Source organism: Labrus mixtus, chromosome 5, assembly GCF_963584025.1.
Source record: "Labrus mixtus chromosome 5, fLabMix1.1, whole genome shotgun sequence".
Lineage (NCBI taxonomy): Eukaryota > Metazoa > Chordata > Actinopteri > Labriformes > Labridae > Labrus > Labrus mixtus.
The window spans coordinates 4,910,252-4,932,697 of NC_083616.1; positions in this window are offsets into that span (position 1 = coordinate 4,910,252).

Here is a 22,446-nt window from a genome sequence, read left to right on the forward strand (position 1 = left end):
TGCTGCTTCAGTGGTGGTGTATGAATGGCATTACTTCTGATGGATGATACTACATAGTGATCACTACCATCAGCACCACACCAGTGCTTTGAGTAGTTGGAAGACTAGAAAAGTGCTATATAAGCTCAAGTCCATTTACCATTTAAGTTTACAAAAATATTTCTGTAGAGTACAGCAGACTTGTTATTAAAGAAATATTTCTATTCTGTGTTTGTAAAGTTGATGTCCCTGATGGGGACAACTGTTATTGAAATGATGCAGCTTTTGATATTACAGTCTGTTGTTCTTTGATTTTTAAACTCAATATATATTGATATATATATCAGAATGTGTTGAATCAGTATACACACATATTTAGAAATTCAATGGCTACATGAAACAAAATCAGTAGATACATCAGAATATGGGCAGACACCTCCTTTCAACCAAGGCTATTATTGATTATTGTAGGCTTGAAACAGAGAATGGAAGGACCTTATTGGCCAAATGAGATGTCGATCAAAAGGTCAGTGTGGCCGCCATTTTCATGCAATTCAATCAAACAAGTCCATGCATAAACATGAAATATCACAGCAATGAAAATCTGGAAAGTGGGGGTTAATTTGAATGAATCTGCATATCTTTATGGATGTATTGTGTTTGGATTAAATATTTTAATAGATTTGGATCGTGTGGAGCCTTTTCTATGCAGCAGCACTGTTTTTTGGTTAGAATATTATGATCGGATAGAGTACAGTAAATCTTTGAATGGTAGGTCAAAAATCTTTTGTTGGTGGTCTGATAGATACGTTAATTGTAGCTGCTGTGATGGTTGGATCTTTAAATGGTTGATGCGGTCAGAATCACTAAAATCGTAGCTTTCTAGCGATGTATAGCATGAGTATCAATTAGTTAATAATAAATAATCGTGATAATGAGAAAACATACCCTAAGACAGTGTTGGATCTTTAAGAGCTTAAGTGCTCTGCAAAAGTTAAAATAAAAAGATGGGCCGACATGTGTCTGTGTACTCCTGACACACAATAGAATGAACACACACAATTATAATTGTATTTCTGTCAGTCCTTTATCCTGCGATGGAATCAGGGAAATGAGCGCTTCCTCTTCATGATACTAGTTTGTTGCACTTTTCTTGCCTCACTGTTCTTTTAATGGCATTGATCAAGACTGATCTTCACGCGCCACCCCCAATAGTAATGGACTTGAGTTTATATAACACTTTTCTAGTCTTCTGACTACTCAAAGCGCTTTTGTACTGCATGTCACACCCACCCATTCACACCTTTTCACACACTGATGGTAGTGATTGTCATGTAGTATCATCCATCAGAACTAATCCCACCACCACCGAAGCAGCGGGAGCAATTTGGGGTTAAAGTCTTGCCCAAGGACACATCGGACACATTGCCGGCAGGGGCTCGAACCCTCGACCTTCCGGTTGAGAGGCGACAACTCACAGCCACAGCCGCCCTATAGTGAAGTGAGATAACCGCCATGGTTTGTAGTTCACAATCTCTACTAATGATGCATTAAGTTATCGATGCTGATATTGATCCTTTCAGGCATTCAATACTAACACACAAACCTGAGACCTGTTGAAACACATCTGCACCTCTACCTGACCAGAAAAATATCATTTGGCCCCAGTCCAATGTTCCCCCAGTTCAGCCGCATACAGCTGATCATGGGTGCACTCATGTTCCAGAAACTGATCCATTGGGGCAGGACGTGCACCGTCCGATGGGGCATGTGGAAAATGGAGGTTACTACCTCCAAAGATGGTACAAAGGATCAAGATAAGGGATTGCTTCACTTAATTTCCCCATTATGTCTCCATGACATTCAGGTGGGACGTCACTGTGGGGAGGTAAAACTTCTGAGGTAGTCTGAACAGGGTTTTGAATGCAAATTCAATTTTCCGATTCTATTTCAAAAGCTCAAATCACATTAGTATGTAAGATAAACTCTATCCCACTGAACCCCGAAGTAGCACTGCAGTAACAGACGTCCTTGTGCCGCGGCCTGTTGATTGTACAGTAGTCCCTTCTGTTTCATATTCATTGACCCGCTCTCACCTTAGGCTGCTGACAGCCAGATCATCCGTTGTCTGTTTGGAGGCACGGTGGGGCAGGCCTGCGGGGGCAAACCCATAGCAGTAGATGGACAATGTGTTGGGAGGGAAGGCTGGCTTTACCTGTGTGCATTAGCCTGCCAGAGAGCCGGTGTGTGCTTCTAGGCAGTGTAAACAAACAAGAGTCTAAAATTTCCATATGGCTCTCACAGGGCCAGCATGCTGTCTGTCTGCTCAGACTTCCTTCACAGCATCCAGCCACACAACAACAGGAAGTGACAGTCAAAACACACAAATATTCATAGCGCTTTTTCCTCATTTGGGCATACTGATCTAAACGCACATCCATGAGACACACATGCGAGCACCTTTTATTGACTTTTGCACAACAGCCAAGAACGCTGCTCAACATCAAAAGAATTATTCATTTTTTTGCGGGGGAATTTAACCTGCTCCCTTCCACCTTTTTGAGGCCAATTAGTTCCTGTAGTTTAATGAGGCTCGACAGCATGTGAATGTTCCACATAATTAACACAAATGGCATTAAGCAGCTGCATGACACCCGGCTGCATGCGGTGCAGCGTTCTCTGCGAAGAACTGATCACAAGTCAGTCAAGTTGACACGAGTCTTTGTTACATTGCATTAAAACGATTCACAAACATATTGGAATCGAGACACGGAACGGATCACATTGACTTTTGTCTGACAGGCTGCGGGTGAGTGAGTGTGTGTACCGATTTGTCGGGCTACTGAGCGATGTGTGTGACTATGTATGTTGTATAAATGTGTGTGTGTGTGTGTGTGTGTTTGAGGTCCACAGAGAGGTGGTGTGACTGCGCTGACATGTGTCCAACAGTGTGGCTCGCTCCTGGGCCTCTCTCTCACACTCCACTGGCCTGGCTCCCCTGAGCTCCATGCATAATGCAGCCGGCCAGAGACACCGCCCCGCATGATAATATATGTGTTCATGCTGCTGTGCGTGTGTATGTGTGTGTGTGTGCGTGTGTGTGTGTGTGTGTGTGTGTGTGTGTGTGTGTGTGTGTGTTGTGTATGACAGCAGGAGAGGCTTGCTGGCATGGCTGCTCAGAATAACAGTATGTGTTTATAGATGTGTGTGTTGTATAGTCAGCATGTTAGCCACAGTAGTATGCTCTCATACATGTTGCAGTGTATTTTTATACGACATTCGGCACAGATGTAACAATGAACATAACTGTATCAGGACATGGATACATGAATCAGAGCTTTATATGGCTTGAGGGGTTCACAACCATTTGTCTCAACAAAAACCCAAAGAGCTGTCACAGTGGACGTGGGCACAGTGACTTTACCTACTGGTTTGTAGAGTAACAATTTCAATTCTTGACATTTTAATTATTTTTTAAGATGTATTTTTGGGGGTTTTATGCGTGTATTAGAGAGACAGGACAGTGAGTCTGGAGAGAGAGATTGGGAAATGACATACGGCAAAAGAGCCACATATCGGATTCAAACCCAGACTCCCCGCTTTGAGTGAAGTAGCATCTGTGCATGGGGCGCAAACGAACCATTAGGCCACCAGTGCCCCATGAGTGTGACATTTTTAACGTTGTCATTTTGTTTTGTGGAGTAAGAAGTGACCTTGTTTGACTGATAGCGGTGGGAGCAACTTGTCAATCACTGTGAGACACAGAAGCCACAGCATGCCCTCTATGTTCTCATTAAATGACTTGCAAAAATAAACTCCATGCTATATTGAAGAAGGAGCTATTGATTGATCAAAACCTTAACTTTAAAATCTTTGCTGCAGTATTATATCAAATCAGAAATTGTCTTTTTTTCTAGTTGACCTATTCATGCTTCTTATTGCAACCGGATGAGTCGTCTTGTCCCCCTGCTGGCAAAAAGAAATAATGCAGATTTAAGATACTTTTAAAAACCAAGGGATCACTTCCACTGTCATAACACTGTCCACTGCACAGCTCCTACATTGCACCTTTTGTACATTTTGTGTTTTTTATCTTTATTTTTTATATTTTATATTTTACATTTTTAAATTTTATTTTAAATATTGTAATAGCTTCTTATACTGTATTATTTAAGTTGTTGCTAGTTCTGCTTTATTTCCTTGTTAATTGTTTAGCACCAATACACCAAGTCAAAATCCTTGTATGTGTAAATGTACTTGGCAATAAAACCCGATTCTGATTCTGATCTGATTCTGATAACTCTGTCTTCTAAAATAAGATGTGCTCTCTGTGTTTTGGTGAATGTTGTAAACCCCTCCCTTTTATAATCTCTATTGACAGATTCTACATAAAAATGTAGCTTCGATGTGCACAGTAAAAATGCGTCCATGAACACATTTCACACCACCACCCAAAAGTAAACAACAGAGGGATATGTCCCATGAACTGAAACATAAAGAGCGAGTCATGCAGTGTCACTGGATCAGAGACTGTTGATAAAGATGAATCAGAGCGTTTAGCATGAGTCAGCAGTTTTTAAAGTTAGTTTTCACCGAGTTTATGAAACATATGCCTGCAAGTACAAGTGAGGATGGTGTTGTTTGTTAAATTTGTTAAGTATTGTTTCCTTTGTTTAAATTATCGCAATGCTAATTCTGTTAGCGATTTCAAGACATTTTCCAGTATCTGTGAGCATCAAGCTAACAAACAAAGATATGCATCCCGGTGTGAGAATTGATGCCACGATTCATCAGTCGCTGCTGTAATAAAGAAATAAGTTACACATGACTATTTTTTTTAAAAATAGGGCTGATGCATACTTTAAATTAAACAGAGGAAATAACTCTCTCTTATGAAAAGGTGAAACTATCAAACTCTTTCAAATTTGGGCTGAAATTTTTAAATTACAACCGAGCGGAATCACGATCTGTGCTGATCTGCTGTGTTTTGCATCGTTACACACTGATGAAAGATGGTGCCTTCTCTTAAGGAACAAAGGAACAATTATCCCTGCAATAAAGGCTACAGCCATGCTCAAAAAACACCAATGAGACGGGAATACAGCTTCTCCCCCCTCCACATCCAGCAGTAGTGACTGTGGTCATTATGGCTATATATAGTTGTGCTGCTTGTGGCCTTCATTAGGCCTCTCATTTTGTGGTAGTAAAGGGCAGTGTGGCTCCTCCACGCTGCCCTTTTACTCAGTGGCACCATGGAGCGGTATGCAAAGGAGGACCCTGACTCTCCTAATAAAGGCCTTCATTTGGGCTGGAGGAGGAATGAGCTGCCAGGCCCGATTCACACCATAATTGTTATGGCATCGTTGTGGAATGTCCTTTATGGATAGCTTGGGATAATTAAATTCTTGGTAGAGTCGTCAGATGTGCACAAGCCAAAAGAGTTGAAGGGTACTTTACCCCATTCGAGACCATGTTTCAAGTCTGGCTGACATGTCCCCAGTGGAGGGTTTGACATCCGAGGCACTAAGTAGGCTGGCAAAGTGCCCCTGGCATCAGGGCACCCAGATGGACGTGGCTTGACCATGATCAAAGCTCAGACACTGTCCTCCATCACCCTGAAGGACACAACCGCAGGCGCCTGTTCTCCTCCTCCTCCTCCCCCTACCATTCACTCTGCGACCACTTTCCTGTCTCAGTCAAAACAGAGAGGCAAAACAGGGAAAGAATAACACTTGAAATTTCTGGAAATTTTTATCCAGCACAACATCAAAAATCTGATATAAAAGCAAAAGTGGGAAAGCAGGCTAGACTGTGCGTTTCACAGATATCAATAGTCTGGTATTGTCTCAGGCATGAGAAGGAGGCGGGGGTGCAGATCAGAGAGCCGTGCCCAGTGAGGGCTCAGTCTGCTGGGGGCAATGCTTCTGGCAAACCCCCTTACCCCTGCTCTGACCTGGAGGATGCCCCGGCCGCTGCACGCTCCAGACACAGTGGGGCAGAGAGGCCGCGCTGAATACCAACCAGCTGCCGGCTTCTCGTGAAGCTGCACACAACAGCAGTGGAAACAATACAGGAGTGGACTGTTGGAAATGTCTGATTTTGAACAATATCATGAGATTACACTGGTCCAAAAGTAACCTCTACCCAGAATGATCCAATAATATACAATTTTTGTAAATGGGTCACATATCCATAACCATCACATCAGGATATACTGGGAACAGATGATGATGTTTTACCATGATGGTTTCTGGATGATGATCTGATCTTTAAACATGTCTGGGCAGGACGTAACCTGAAAAGATCTGCTGTCATAGATTTATATCAAAAGAAAAAAGCATGTTCACTGATTCTTTGGAGCTGCTAATGTAACATAGTTTTTAAGGGCGTAAATGTCTCCCTTAAAATATGATTTGATCCAGATTGTTCAAATACAGAACGGTTTGATGCAATTTGGTACAATTTTATTCCATACAAATAGATAATTGAATCCGAAGCCTTTGTTTTTTTACTTTATGGAACTGAGAATAAAGTAAAAAAATGTATAGGTTTTTGCGTTTTTTATTTCTCCAAGGGACAGGAGAATATGGTTGCTGTGCAAACAAATATTCTGTAATTTAATAATATAGTCTGTCTTTATCACACACCTGCCCAGGTGTCTCAATCTGAAATGTAGTTGGGGAAACAAATAATTTTGTTTCCAACAGAGAAATCTTAGCTCTCCTGTAGGCTACGTCTCCCTTCATGGGCTTTGTAAAGCTCTGCTTACACTTAAAACTAAGTCCACCTCTCCAAGAGTCCAAAAATAAGGTCAATTGAACTATAAGGAATAAAATCATGAAAACACTTCAAGACATCATTTTGTCTCCTAACATAACATCTCTGATTGTCACATGTGAATTGCACACAACGTTCAGGCATCGGTTTTGATTGCATTCGATAGCTCTTAGTTTTTGAATTGAATCTGGTATATTCTTAGGAAATTGCTTGATTTCTTGAAACTTGACTCAATAAGAACCATGTCCTGAAAGCAGTCCCTCAACAACATTGTGATGTTTAACCCTTAGCTGTAAAACGGACTATAGATGCAGCACGACTTGGATATATTGTGGCCAGAGAAACTGATTAGCATTGAGCTACTGCTTGCTAAAGTTAGCAATCTAGCACAGGTTTCTCTTTGCCATCTCAGCATATTCTTCATTCTGTCATTGTATTTAAACACTTTACTGCAAAGCCTTAGGACGGACAGACTTTTGGAAAGTTTCTCTTCCTTCATATAAAGTCCACATAACTTCATTTCTGAGTTGGAGAACTGTAAAATGCTGTTGTTTTCTCCAGCTAAGCTAACTTACGCTAACTCGCCCCTAAACTCATGTTACACTCTTTAAGAAGTAAAAGGTCAAACTCTGGTGAGATTAGAGACACTAAACATAATATGAAGGATATGAAGCAAAACCTCAGTGAACCGGTTCATAACCTTGAAAGTGGGCCCTTGAGAGGTTTGTAGTTCTTATTTACAAATCCAGTCCACAATGAACCGATTCACTTGGATCTTTGGCGTTAAGATCAGTAATCGATTCAGATCAGTTTATCTTTACATCACTAACAGTTTGTTTTTTGCCTGATCTGCAGGAATCAATCACATGTAATCTCAAAGCTCATCATATGTTCACGTCAGAGATTCACTCATTAAATTAAAGCATCAAATAAAAGATCCAAGGATTCAATTTGAAGGTATTATATGTTCAGTCTCAGGTGGGTATCCAGATCCGGTCTACTGTCGTCTTTTTCAGTGATATCACAAAAAGAATCCCTCAAAGATCCTGTGTTTGATCTTTAATTTTGCAGAATGAAAACCTTTTAACACCTGACACAGCGCCAAGTTTGTGTAATTATTAAAGTGCTATTTGAATGTAAGGTAGACTAAGAAGCCGTTTTAAAAAGAGACAAGCTCATCCCTAACAACAGTTTCAATTCAGCTGGTAGCCGTTTCCCTCTCTGCCCATGCTGTGAATGATGGGATACAAGCTGCTTCCTTGTATCGACATGCTGAGCAGCTCTAACGTGTCATGTCAGTCACTCGGGTTGAGGCAGGGGGAAATGGCAGTGACAGGCCTGTACCCAGGTGTCTAAGCCTGACTGCTCCCATTATTAGCATGGTCCTGGACTCTTTTAACAAGATCCCGCATGCGAGCGTTCAGCTCTGTTGTGACGCAGCCCCCCCCTCCCCCCCCCCCACCTATGCCCCCGACCCCAGGGGCCCCCTGTAGCAGCCGGCAGACCCCTGACCCGTGGGCTCGACACTTCCTGAAATGCCACGCTGCTCTGGAGACCTTTCGACTACGCTGACTTGTATAAGGAATCAATCATTCGCTTCTCGGTCTGGCCTGCTGGGTCATCTCACTGCCAGACACGCAGCGATTGACAAGCAGGTTTACAGTAAAGCAGCTGTAGAGAGAGGACGGAGCTTTAAACCCAACATCAAGCAGCCATGTCGCTCAGTGAAGAGACAAGAGCAACCGTCTGGGTTTGAGTTCTTCAATGATTGTATTTGTAACGTTTCAATAGATTCTCAAGTGGTGACAGGTCGTTTGTTGTTTATGAAATATCTAAAATTAACTCGTAAATAGGTATATACTATTTTGATTCTAAATGTGTTTGGGTATGATGGTCCTAAGAAATGTAGAAAAGGGGGCTATTTATACACACATCCCTTTGGTGCAGTGCAATACAAAAAACAGCTGCAGAGAAGAAGATATCCCCGCAAAAGCAATTTTCAATCTCATCGTTTGGACCGGAGGTTTTCTTCAAGTGATGGTCTGAATATGGTAAATGGTAAATGGACTTGAGCTTGTATCGTGCTTTTCTAGTCTTCTGTCTACCCAAAGCACTTTTATACTGCAGGTTACACCTACACATTCACACACTGATGGTAGAGGCTGCTATGTGAAGTGACCATCAGAAGTAACTAGTCCCATTTATACACATTCGTACACCGCTGATGAAACAGCAGGAGCAACTTGGGGGTTAAGTGTCTTGCCCAGGGACACATCAGACATGTGGCTGCAGGAGCTGGGGATTGAACTGCCCAACCTTTGGATGAGAGGCGACTGAGCCACCCTCTATAGATTTTTACACCAATAGGCTGATTTGAACTATGACGGCAGGTGTGCCAAGGTGAAACATAACAATTAACAATCATCTTTCAAATTGGTCACCATGGAAACATGCAAGGGAAAAAATATTGCTATACAATTATTTAACCATATTAATACCAAAAAAACATTTTATAAAACATCAACATCAAAGACAAAAATGTAAAACTTATTTTCCAAAAAAAACATTGCTCCTTTTTTGAGTCAGTTAAAGTATCAGGTCATTAGATTTTAAAGTTCCAACAGTTGATCATCAGCATGATCCTACCATCACCCAATGTCCGCTCATGTTTGCTTTCTCTGTTTTAATAAACTATGTTCATTTACCTTCTTAAATTATAACCTGAGTTCAGGCCTTTATTATTCAGAATGTGTATAGAAGTGAGTGATTATTGTGTCCATCTGACGCAGTGAGCATGTGAATGTGTGAGTGCAGCTCTGATATGTCATGGTGACTCCTCTGCTGGCCTGCTGCTGTATGTCAGTCCAGGACCAGGGCCCTTTCCGAATAGCCACAGTTCAGTAGGCAGTACGTACTTTTCAGTAGGCAGTTTCAGTATACTGAACTTTAGTGGTCATTCAGTATGCATTTTTTGGGTCCACCTCAGTATACTGAACATTTCAGTATGGATACTAACTTCCGAGTTTCATGCAGTATGGATCGGCTGCGTGCTTTCAGGAAATGAATTGTATTTTACCACCCACAATGCTGTGCGAAATTAAACGTAAATCGTCACTTCACATCTGCCTCCAAATCAAAACAAAACGAGCGTGGATTAATTGAATACATTTTTAATCTAGAGTTAAAGTCCCGTCTGAAATCACTACTTTAAATTAACAACAGAAAATATAACAAATATCTGCATTATTATAAAACCTTTCCCCCTCTATTTAAATAATGATTTCACTATTTAAATGCGTCTTTATTGGTTTATTTTACTTTATATTCTGTATCTTACTGTCTTTCATTTGTACTTTCCTTTATGTAGCCTACTGTATGTTATTTAGTTATTTAATCTGTCTTTTACTTGATTTACATTGTGATATTGTTTTTTGTTTACCTGACTGTATATGTGCATTACTCCTCTTGAATAAAGCTAAACAAAAAAAATAAAAAATGAGTGGATGCGGCCGGTTCGGGTAACGTGAATGACGTCACTTCCTTACTGAATGAATCAGATGAAGTAGGAACAAATATCTGCCTACTGTGTGTGTATACTGAATAGTAGGTACTAACAGTATACAGCACAGATAGTAGGTACTGTCTACTGACAGATTGAGTAGGTACTTGGCAATTCAGATACAGCCCAGAACTCCTCCTTCTCTTCCTCATCCTCCTCGTCCTCCTTCTCTTCCTTGTCCTCCTTCTCTTCCTCATCCTCCTCTTTTTCCTCCTCCTTCTCCTCTTCCTCCTCATCTTCGTCCTTCTCATCCTCCTTCTCTTCCTTGTCCTCCTTCTCTTCCTCATCCTCCTCTTTTTCCTCCTCCTTCTCCTCTTCCTCCTCATCTTCGTCCTTCTCATCCTCCTTCTCTTCCTTGTCCTCGTCCTCCTCCTCTTCCACCTCCTCCTTCCCCTCCTCCTCCTCCTCAGCAGCAGTTAGATGGACTTCTGTAATGTGCAGCTGATATCAGGTCAGAGTCAGTCCAGTCAGAATGATCTAAGTTTGACATTCAATATTAGACCCTGAAATAAAATCTACATTTTGAATCACGTTTGCTTTAAAAAGCAATCTTTGGGCTGATCAAAAAAAGACTGTGTAGAAAAGACATTAAATTGAATAATTTCTAGCTTGATGATAATTATTCAATAGGACAATATAATTAAAAAGTAATACATTGCAAAGTTAAAGAATAAAATAATGTAACAAATAACATTTTACTTTGGAAACAGATATTTTCTTTAATAATATTTAAATGTTAAATTCTGGTAAACTTTTGCATAATGGTAACTGTTTAAGTATGGCTTTTTTTTCAATCAATTAAATTATTACCTTATTTGTAACATTTTAAAGGGGCTTTTATTTATTTTTGTTTTTTTTCGCTTTCTTTGTCGTCTTTTATAGAGTTACTGTCATTGTGCATTCTGGAAATAGACAAGAAACCTGGTATGTACTTTAAAACACTTGTCTTTGGTTTGTTATGTAAAATAAAACTGGAAAACTGTTTTGGAGGGAGAAAAAGAAACATTACACACTTATGGTGTTTCCTCCTCTACTTGAGTAGTAGAAGGAGATCTGTGTTTAGGTGGACCACGAACATTGACCTAAAGTCTGAATGTCTATGACGACCAGACTTTAATAACTTCATTCCAGGACTGGGAAGTTCATTCCTTTTGGACATCATTTTTTCCTCTCTTTGTGTTGTTTTTGTTTTTCATTGCTTTTTACTCCCAGCGCTCACGCTATTTACATGAGAAATTAACCTACACCCCTGTTATTGACCAGGTGTTTTTTTTGTGTGTGTGATCTGGGGTTAAGCTGGTGTGTTCCTATCTTGAGGACACAGAAAACGACTGCACCTTAGACCCCAGAACGTTAGTTTACATGGACCCTGTCCGAGCTTGTCAGTGTGTCTGGAGATTTTAATAATTAATAAGGTTACAATACATTGTGCCTCATGAAGGAAAGATCACAATGTCTTTTTGAGTGTTTCTGATGTGTTGTGTTCAGTCCACCATCAACATATTTCATACAGTGTCCTGTATTAGTTCCGTGTGTTCAGAGGATCAATGAAGAGAGAGAAGTGAAATGAGCCAGCCGGAGTTCGGTCTAGATAAGAATGAAGACTGAAATCCGACGTATAAATATCAACATGCCAGCCTGCAGGTGCACCAGGCTCTTATAGGGAATGATTGCTGACACTCTGATTGGTTTGATTCATGTTGTATGTATTATCAAGCGACTTGATCCATCCTCTTTGGGCTCTACGCCTTATCGCCCAGATTGTGCGCCGTGTTTAGCTCGCAAAATGTATTTGGACAAGCCTAAAATGAATCTCCATCACGCGCTTTACACCGTCTACATAAGAACCAAAAGTCTTTAAATAAGCAAACAGAAACAATAGTGTTACATATATTTGTGGAGAGCTTTAGTCTCACATGATTCTGAAAGTCCACTTGAGTGAAAACGAAATACTGGGGAAACTTTCTGACATTAAAAAAACTGCATAAATGATTATTTAGTACAAGCTTTAATCTCAAACTCTCCGTCTGAAAAAGTCTTCAGAGCCTCTTCTGGTCAAACTTTTTGTAGCGTCTCTCGCTGTTACTACATCAACTTAGTTCACTCCTCTGTTTTCCCCTCCCACAATGCCCCGACCTCAACTCCCGTGTGGCCCAGCTCAGGAGGAAACCAACCCACTCCACTGAACTCCTCTGCCCCACCTCCTTCCCTCCACACCTCCCTCCCTCATTCTCCTCCCCCTCTCTTGCTTCCACTCCTGCCTAGCCAGCCGGCCGCATCGATTTCATGTTTGGGTTGCCCACATTGATTTTCATGCAGGTCCATGGATCATACTGCTGCTTCCTCCGTCTCAGTAGTAAAGTGGGAGGCCGGGAAAATGCTCTTTGACAGTTGCTACACAAAGATGCTGCAAAATGCCCCTGCAGCTCGGTTCCTCCCCTGCTTGTTCCTCCTGTACCTGCTGTAACATAAGCTCTGTCTCCAGAGCCAGCAGCCCCTCACTGGCACACGGGGGGCATCAGTTATACTGCAGTGGGGACGAAGTGGGAGAGTGGACGGTCCCACTTCAGATGTGGCTCCTGTGCTTTTAAAAGTGTGCTACATCTGCTCAGGTCATGACAGTGAGGTAAATACCAATCAAAATAATAAATGAATGATAACAAAAAAAAGTCTTTCTCATCCCTCTAGAGCAGTACTCAGCCTTTGCCCGAATCAGGAGCCATCTCGATGTCAGAAATATTTTTGCAAAAGCCACAATCTAAAAAACGTCCCTTTCTTCCCTGAAATCAATTAGCCTTGGAGAGTATGTAAAAATGTATTAAGCAATAAAAGGCATGATGTATAGTGCTTAACTATAATATATTATTATTATTATAATTATCCTCAGCATAGAAAATCTAAATAAAAGCCTACATTTTCTTTATTTTTAAATGTGAAATGATAGATTAACTATTCAAATTTAGAGATTAATCACGATTTAAAATGGTACCACTAAAAGCCCTTCAAAATAAAACAAATATGAATCATATTAATAATAATAATAATAATAATAATAATAATAATAATAATAATAATAATGATAATAATCAATACTAAAATGTCTACTTCTGTTTACACATTTAAATTCACAAAGGCTGGAGACTAAGAAATGTTACAGAGTCAACATTAACATTGCAAGCCGAGCGGCTGCTGGTTCATCAAGAGGTTCTGGTCTTGCATTAAAGTCTGAGTCCTTCAGTTTTCATCACTCACCTAACATTTACATTGGAGCTGAAATTCACCTGAGAGGTATTTCTTTGTCTGCAAAACAAAATGTCTCTGAAATAAAACCATAAAAACATTTAACAACGCAGTTTAATGCAAATAAAGAAGATCTGTTATTCCTCACAGAGGGGAGCAGGGGTCCTTTGAGCCCGGCACCTAAGTAACTTGGCCTTTTAAAGGTTTTTTTTAGCCTTAGTATAAATGTTATTTAGTGTGTTTTAGTACAACAGAATCAACAAAAGTTCCATTACGGCATGGATCTCGCACTACTCGTCTGCATATACAGTCAGTCTTTGTGCTCTTGTTGCAGCTAAACGTCTCCACCCCCTCCTGCTTGCTATCTGTGAATTTTCCTGAAAATTTCCTGCTGCCTTCTCTTATTTTCTCACCCAGACTTCACGCAGAAAATATATTAGGGGCAGGAAAACATTCTGCAACTCATCCGAGAATGTCAAGAAGTTTTAAGAAGTTTTGTGCAAGTGTGAAAGTAAGCTAAGTTAAGGGTTACTAGCTGAAACACTGAGACAGCAGAGATGTATTATTTGCATATCCAGATAACAGCTGGTGCTTACAGAAAACTGAAAAACATACATCTTACAGGTGAAACATGACAACTATATAGGCAATAAAAAGGAGCTTAAAGTCAAAGCTGCCACATTGGATTTGACGGACAAACTCTTAGTTGGGTACAGCTTTGATATCCTTATTCTCAGGTAAATGTGTTGAGTAGAAAATGGTTTGAATATTTATTTGAATGCAACTTATTTGCAGCTCTTCTTGAGCTATATGCTTCCATCTCTGCAGCTCCCCTGTGTCTCCTTCAGGAGCTCACACAGCAGCAGATGGGAGCGTTGTTTCCACAGTCTTGTTGTTGGCTTACAAACGTGCAAGGAGGAGTGACCTGAGAAAGTGGCAGAAATGTCACACACTTCATTTGTGCGGCCGTAAAAAGCCTGGCTGTCTGGGGAGGCATCGATCTGACAAGTTATTACAGAGGAGCAGAGGCAGGAGGAGGCCATCAGGATCACAACACTGACAACAGCTGGGGATCCCTCGCTCTCTCCCCTCTCTCTCTCTCTCTCTGTGTATCATGTTGGACTCTCCCTCTTCTCCTCTTTCTCTCTCCACCACTGTATCTTCCCACTGTCACCCTCTCTCCACCTCTAGCTTTGACACCCACCTCGCTTTCTCTCCCTCTTTCATCCTCGCTCCACCTCTCAGTCCTAACCTCTATCACTTGTCCTTTCACCTCACTGCCACAAACTAATCTGTTTTTTATGAATGCTTGTTCAGAATTTAAATTACTTGACTGCATTTTACTCACTTCTGCCAGTATGGGGGTTAAATACCCCAATTACTTTTCTCTTTTTGCATGTCAAGTCTTATTGCTTTGACTTTATATTTTAGATCCGGTTCTTCTGACCCCACCCCTCAAAGGTTGGAGGATGACTTATTCCAAGAGAATACCGTTCTCAGCATTAAGGTCACACAGAAAGCACACCTCGGGATACGTGTCCTGAAACAAAGAGTGAAACCAAAATTATTTGAAAGAAAACTTAAAGCTGCTGAGCTGTTTCTAAATGTAAAATAAAATAATTATAGACATGTTGATATAGAAATACTCATTCATGTAGTTTAGTGGTAGCCTAATAGAAAATGATCATCACAGTCATTTCCAATAAAAAATGTTAAGTACATTTCATAACTTGTGAAGCAAAAAAAAGCATTACGTTTAGAAAAAAACAATGGGTCAACATATCTGAGGGTAAAATATAACGTGATAAGAATCTGTCAAATCCTCTGATGAGGTGTTTGTTTGTGGAAAAATTACACAATCCAGCTGAATAACGGAACCGTCCTGTCTGAGGGGCTTGTCTGTGTTTGATTGACAGCGGCAGGCATGCTGAGCTGCAGCAGGAGATCGAGGGTCAGACTAAACATACTTGCGCTCTAGTTGTCAAGCCAGGGGTCAGACAGCATGCTCTTAGAAGTACTGCAGAAGTGGGAGGACCACCCTGGCATGAGATTCAAGTGACATCAGAAAGTTCATTAATGTGCTATCTAATTTGCAGCAGAGAAGCAGCTTCTACAGTAGGTATCTGGAGTGAATGTTTTTCCAGGGCCCACTAGACGAGTTGACAGGACAAGATGTTAGTTTACGTATGTTAGAAGTAAAAAAAAGAAAAAAAAGAAAAGAAGAGACATAAGCAGGAAAGCTAATGTGGGCTTTTGTTCAGAGTCTGGCTCTTGTGTTGTGGAGCAGTCTGCTGTCTGGCTGTCAGTGTCAGTGTGACCATCTGCTCTGTCTATGATAGTACTGCCTTTTGAAAATATGGTGTGAATGAAGCAATTTGATTGGCTTAATAGAGACACATCTCCCATCTACATGGAGAGAAAATTGTATTCGGGAAGCTGTTTTTGCTGTAGGTGGACTTCCAAATATTATTGGCGCTGTAACCTGCTCCCACAAACACACCAAAGCCCCCTCTCCATATCAATTTCCAGTCCTTAAGTGTTAGCTGGTCTAGTCCCATTTATTCCCAAATGATATTAACTGCAAACCCTTAACCCCAACGCTTGTGAATGCCTAGACTTAGTGAGTAAAATACTTATTATGGAGAGAAATAGCACAGTGGGAATGCATTTAGCTGGTGAAGGGAAGTGATTTGTAAGTATGAAAAGCAAGCATTGCGTCTTCACTCGACCATATGAAAATGCATATGAGCCCACTCTGTGACTTTTGACACCTGACAGCTGTGAGGCAGTCTTATAGCTACTAGAACCCAGGCTGTTCAATTGTAGGGTGTTGCATTACCTCTGAAGTATTACAAATCCACAAGGAGGTACCTCACGGTTCCATTCTGGGCCCACTTTTATTCACTATGTATATTAATTGTCTTGGAGAAAATGTTTCAAATTCTTATTTTTATCTTTATGCTGTTGAAACCACCATTAACTACTATGCACCTACACCTGCAAAAGCTTTCTCAAACCCTCAACATGATTTGATCTAATACAAGAGTAGCTTTGTCGACTGCAACTTGGACTAAATACAGAAAAAAACTAAACTTTTGTTTTTTTTGCAGCATCAAGGAAGGCAAAAAGAGCACTGCCCGAGAGAATTCTTTGAAAAAGATGTTTGTGAAATATCTTAAAGACATAGGGTTTCAAAGGGATGATGACAGCTTGTCTTTCAGGGAGCACATTCAGTGTGTGGTTTTATTAGGATTTTGTTTCAGAAATAAGTCCTGCTTCTCTTTTTATATAAAAAGAATCTAGTAGAGTCCACCTTCTTACCTGTCCTTAAAGTGATGTATTGTACATGAATGCCTGTACAATATGCTGGGTGTGTATCATGGTGCACCGAGATACTGCGTATTCCTTACTTAATATTTTAAAGTCAACTGGACTGAATGATTCCGGAGCACCTTTCCTCTCTTTTAATTCTGAAGGATGGAATCCACAACCTTCAATCATTAGGCATTGTGCATTTTGTTGCTCCCAAAGTTAGACTGTACAATTGGGGAAGAAAGCTTTTAGGTTTTCTGCACTTTTTGCTTGGAACAACCTGCAGTCTGATTTTAAACTGCAAAACTGAGTTAGTCTGAATGTTTTCAAATTCTTAGTGAAGTCTTCAGTCCAAACTTTCTGCAGGCCACTGATTGAGCTGATGATTTTCTTACTATGAAATGTGTACTGACTTGAGTTTTAACGTTTTTCTTGTTGAAACTGTGTGTGTTCCTGCTATTCTTGGCCAGGTCTCCATGGAGGCAGATCTATATCAGTATGTTTTTTGTTAGATGGGACAAATTAACTTCCAGGAAAACACATGAAGCTGTAGCATCCTTCACTTCAAGATTCTACAATTAACTCTAGCCACAGGAGCACAACTCCACAATAAAAGGTTTTCTATTTCCTGATCGTGTTCATGCCGCCTACTCAGGTCCACATATGCACACTTATGGGTATGTCATTTGTGATATTATGGATGTTTAAATGGACACAGAGGAGTCCTAAGAGTTCCTTAATGCTCTTTGTCCATATATTGTGTTAATTTGAAACAGCAGTGTGGATATCGACTATTTCAGCTGCATTATAGGTGATTTTCTCATAAGAAATGTTTCAATATCAACCTGCAATGGTGCTTACCTGAATTTATGGTAACAGCTTCCAGCTGTCTCGGCTTGACCAAAATAGAAATAAAACTTGTTCATAAGTTGAACTAGTGAACTACAGTGCCCACAAATGCCAGATTTGTTCTACTCTACTTTGTAAAGATGTATTTATCAGCAGTTGTCAGTGTTTTAAAGTCTGTAACTCACGTGGATGGGGGGGGGGGGTCTTCATTCATCTTAGTTTGGTTGTCAGCTCCTCCGCCTCGGCTGGCCTGTACATCCAGCTGTCAGACGAACAGGTAGGAGGAACAGATGAGGTGTGGGGGTTACGGCCCCAGACAGATGAATAGCCCTCTTGATTGACACTGGCCTTTGTGCGCATCTCGACGCTGCTGCTGTTCTGACACGAGTCTGTTGCACAGTAATGTGTGATCAGAAGAAAAGGGCAGCGGCTGCTCTGATCATCATTCTGCTCCACTCCCCGTCACCGCCTCCCCCACCCTCACAACATCAACTGGACAGAATCAGACTTGACACAAGACACACATTCATCTCAGTCAGCAGAGCGTGGGAGGAGAGGAGAGTAAACTGCGTGGCGGAGAGAGAGAGAGATACTGCAGGTGACGGTGAGGAGTGTGAGGTAAAGATAGGACAAGGTGGCTCACTTGCTAACTCTCTGTCAAGTCTAGTCGCCACTGGTGTTTTTAGTACCTGACCTTTTCTGACTTAAGATATTCTAAATGGGGCTTTACTGGTATCCTTTTACCATTGATGTACAATAGCACAAGGGGAAAATTTGAACCAGTCAGGGAGCTTTGATCATATTTGTTATGTGGTCTTTGTCCATTTATGAAGAGCAAAATTTATGAAAAAATAGTATCACAAGGAAAGAGTAACTGCTCAGTTTTAACCCCTCGGCATTAACTATCAGAATTAATCAATAGTGCATTTTGGAGAGGAGGAGAGCTCTGCTGATTATTTAGCGCCTGTTAAAGACAATGTGAACAATGAGCAATGAAGAAATCCTAACGTCAGAACAGAAAGGTCACTGACAAACAAGCTAGCAGCAAGTCAGCTCACAACTTATCCTGAAGTCCTGTAGAAGCTCAGAGAAATGCATATTTTTTTTAATGTAAATCTATTCTAACCTGTGATTTTACTGGTTTTAGTCACTAGCTGTTTACTGTGACAACCTGGATTTTCCATCAATTTTCAATTTTAAGTCTTTAACCCCAGAACCTACCCAATGCATACCCATTCCCTTCAATCTACTCACCTGTTCAATCCCCCGTCAACGCCATCTTTTAATTTGCCCCTGAAAACATTCTATCAGTCTCACCAGAGGAGGAGAGCAGCAGGAGAGTAGAGAGCACAGTGAGCTCTTTCAAAGCTTCACACTCATAGCACGCTGTAAAACCAAAGTAAGGCCAGCTTCACAGACCCGCCGCAGTGTGTGATGGCTTCGGCATGTGAAGGCTTCGGCTCACGTTGTCATGGTCCTTACACCAGGTGTATGTTTTCTGCAACTGTGAAGCAACTTTTGTTCTTTTAAAGGACAGTGCAAACCATGCAAAGAGGGAGGACAGTAAAGACAGTTGGGCAATAATCAGACGGCAGGGAATAAACAAATGAGCAAAAATATTACATAAGGACAAAACAACAACAAAAAACACAAATAAAGTTAGGATGGAAGAAAACTAAACAGCAAGTTTAATCTATCAGCTCTGTCCTTAGGTTTTACATTAAAGGAAGAATATGCTATTTTTTGATCTAGTAGATGTCGCCCTTGAGCACCAGCATGAAACCAAAACAACTCGCGCTGCATTGTTGTGTTAGCATGCTAATGCTAGTGATCTTTATTATGCTCGTATCTTCACACTGCATGTAAATTTACTGTAAATGACCGTGATCTAGAAACGCTTACGTATAAGCAATGAGTACGTAATGTGTTGTGCTGTCTACATTTGCTGCGCATGTGTTGTCAAATTGATGAAGATGTTTTCTCAAGTTGCTTGTGCTTTGTGCATTTGCCAGGGGTGCAAACTCATCAGGGATGAAAAAGGTGACATGGATCCAAACTCCCTAGGGGGGTACGGGGCATGCCCCCCCAGGAAGATTTTTTTTTTTAAATATCAGCTTAAAATTGTGAATTTACAGAAGATTTTAGCATTCAGACTAAAGAAGCAGTGCAAACAATAAGAAAAACACAATTGCTTGTCGATATCTATGTTCTGTTTTAACTTTTTGATAAAGCTTCAGTGAAACATGAAAAACCCGTGCTCCCAACCTTCAGTCCCTTTTTATAAATGGGATGAATTTGCAGAACAGGGCTTACCATGTTCTACTAAGGGCTGATGTGAAGGACAGTCACTGTGCAAGTAGCTCTCAGAGCAGAGTCTGAGAGAGCATCATAATACAGTCATCAAGTATGACAATATTTTCACATATCTTCTATCATAAAATATGAAACATTATCAATATATTAACCTGATGTTTTGCTCCTGCTGATTCTCATTAAGTTTATATTCCCTCTGGCCTACCTTATTACATGTGTTGACACTGTCACATGTGCTGTCACTTTAATGTTGCCTGAGATAATAATGAACCAGAAAGCTGTATGAAGTTACCTTCAAGCTAGCACACCGGCGCGGCGATATTGCGCCCAGCCGCGCACCTCCAAGATTTTTGTAACAACGCGGACGGGTTCATGCCGACCGCGTTGCAATGATTGGCTGCAGGGCCTGGAAGTACTTTATTCAGGCCGTGTTGAGCAATCAGAAACGAGTTAACGTTCGCGGGACCGTGCTCGCCGGCCGGAAGAAGCATGACAGCTTGCGTCTCCAAATATTTTTATTGCAGATCTAAATGAATCACACAAATGACCTAATTGGGATCCAAAACGGCGAATTTCAAGTTTGCACCCCTGATTTGCATGCGTTTTCTGAATTTGGAACACGTTTCTGTAATGTGTTGTCTTGTCTTAATTTGCGGATCGTTTCTTAATGCTGCGCATGTGTTGTCAAATTGAAGATGTTTTCTCAATTTGCTTCTGTTTTGTCTATTTGCAGTGCGTTGATTGGGAGGAGAGAGAGGCATGACGAGACGAAACTCCGCTATTTGATGATTTGATGAATAATATTACTTCATCATCTAATTGACGAAAATGTGAGAAAACGAAAACTACATTACAAGTGACGATTATCACGTCCTTGATAAAGAAGTGTTAAACCCCCTCAGCTGTTCTGAAATCATTGTAAACCATAGCATACTTCATCAAAGGTGTGCGTGTGTAGCGAGTGCAACAATGTGCAGCCTGGAGCCTGCAGGTCCGTGAAGCCCCACCCCCTGGAGCTTCTGCTGCATTCATGTGGTGTCGGAAACATCGGGAAAAAGAGATTCCGAGTTGTGAAATGCACATGAACACCTGCTCAAGTCGGACCAACAACTCAGAAACTCAGAAAATAATTAAGTGCCCGACTTCCCGACTTGATGTCAGAATCGTCATCAAATGGGGGGCAAAATATTTTGTGTTAATGTTAACATACTTTTTATTAATTCACATATTGCACTTCTAACAGTTACATTTCACTGATCTTCTTTGTGGCATCAAACCTTAATTGTGCTGTTGTTACAACATTCCAGCTTTCCGAACTTAAATCATATGAACACACAGAAGTCGGAAGAACGACTTCCCAACTCGGAAACCTGGACCACCCGAGCAGCACCTGAATGCAGCATAAGTGAGCTTCAAATAATCAAAATAAAAGCTTGCGTCTGACTTTGTTGACTAAAATATCTTCTATTTTCGTCAACTAAAATGATGTGCAATTTTAGTCAGTGACTAATCAACTAAATTAAATCAATAACAAATGACTAATGTCTGACTAAATATAAAGGACATTTTCGTAAGGAGACTATGACTAAATTAGAAAATGGTGTGAAGATTAACACTGCCGAGCTGGCACCCTTGAAAGAAAATCCCCTCAATAAACACATCAACTCTCACAGTATGTTTTGAAGAGGAGGATCCCTATTTGAATAATTCGACTCCTTATGAAGACTAATTCTAATCGATAAAAAAAGCTGCAGTGTCATTTGAGACTTGATTTGTAAAGTTAACAGATTGTCATGCTGTGGATGATTCATTGCTCTGCGCATAGTGATGATCCTACAACATATATGCAGGTTATTTAACAAAAAAGTACGAGTTCAAACAAGTTCCTATAGGTCATGTTGTTTCATAATGCAGCACTAGTTGTTTCAGTGGAATGATTATTCATGAGAGGTGTGCAAGATTAACTTATTGTCACTTCCATACTACAATCTCAGCGTACATGAGAGCAGACGTGTCGTCCTTCTCGGATCAGGCATTTAGAAACAAGAGACACAAATCTAAACAACAGAACAAGTGACAATGAAAAGCAAAGAATAGTTGCCTGGGGTCTGCCCTGATGAGTACCAGACATTAAATATTGGCACCATCTTTTGGCTTTGGTGTAAACATTTCTTACATCATTTGTTAATTACAAACCAGACTGTCCATCAATCTTTGGAGCTACTCTGTGAATCAGTGTAAACTCAGAGATGAGGGGGAAAAAAACAGGGTGGGAGATTTCTAAGACAGTTAACAGTGTGGTGGAGTCCTGGCAGGGCTAAACACTTGAGGTAATGAGTGCTGCTTGGCTATAAAGGGGTTTCTCCACACAATGCAGGGCGCTCTTAGCGACACAGCCCTCTGCAGCTCAAGTGCCC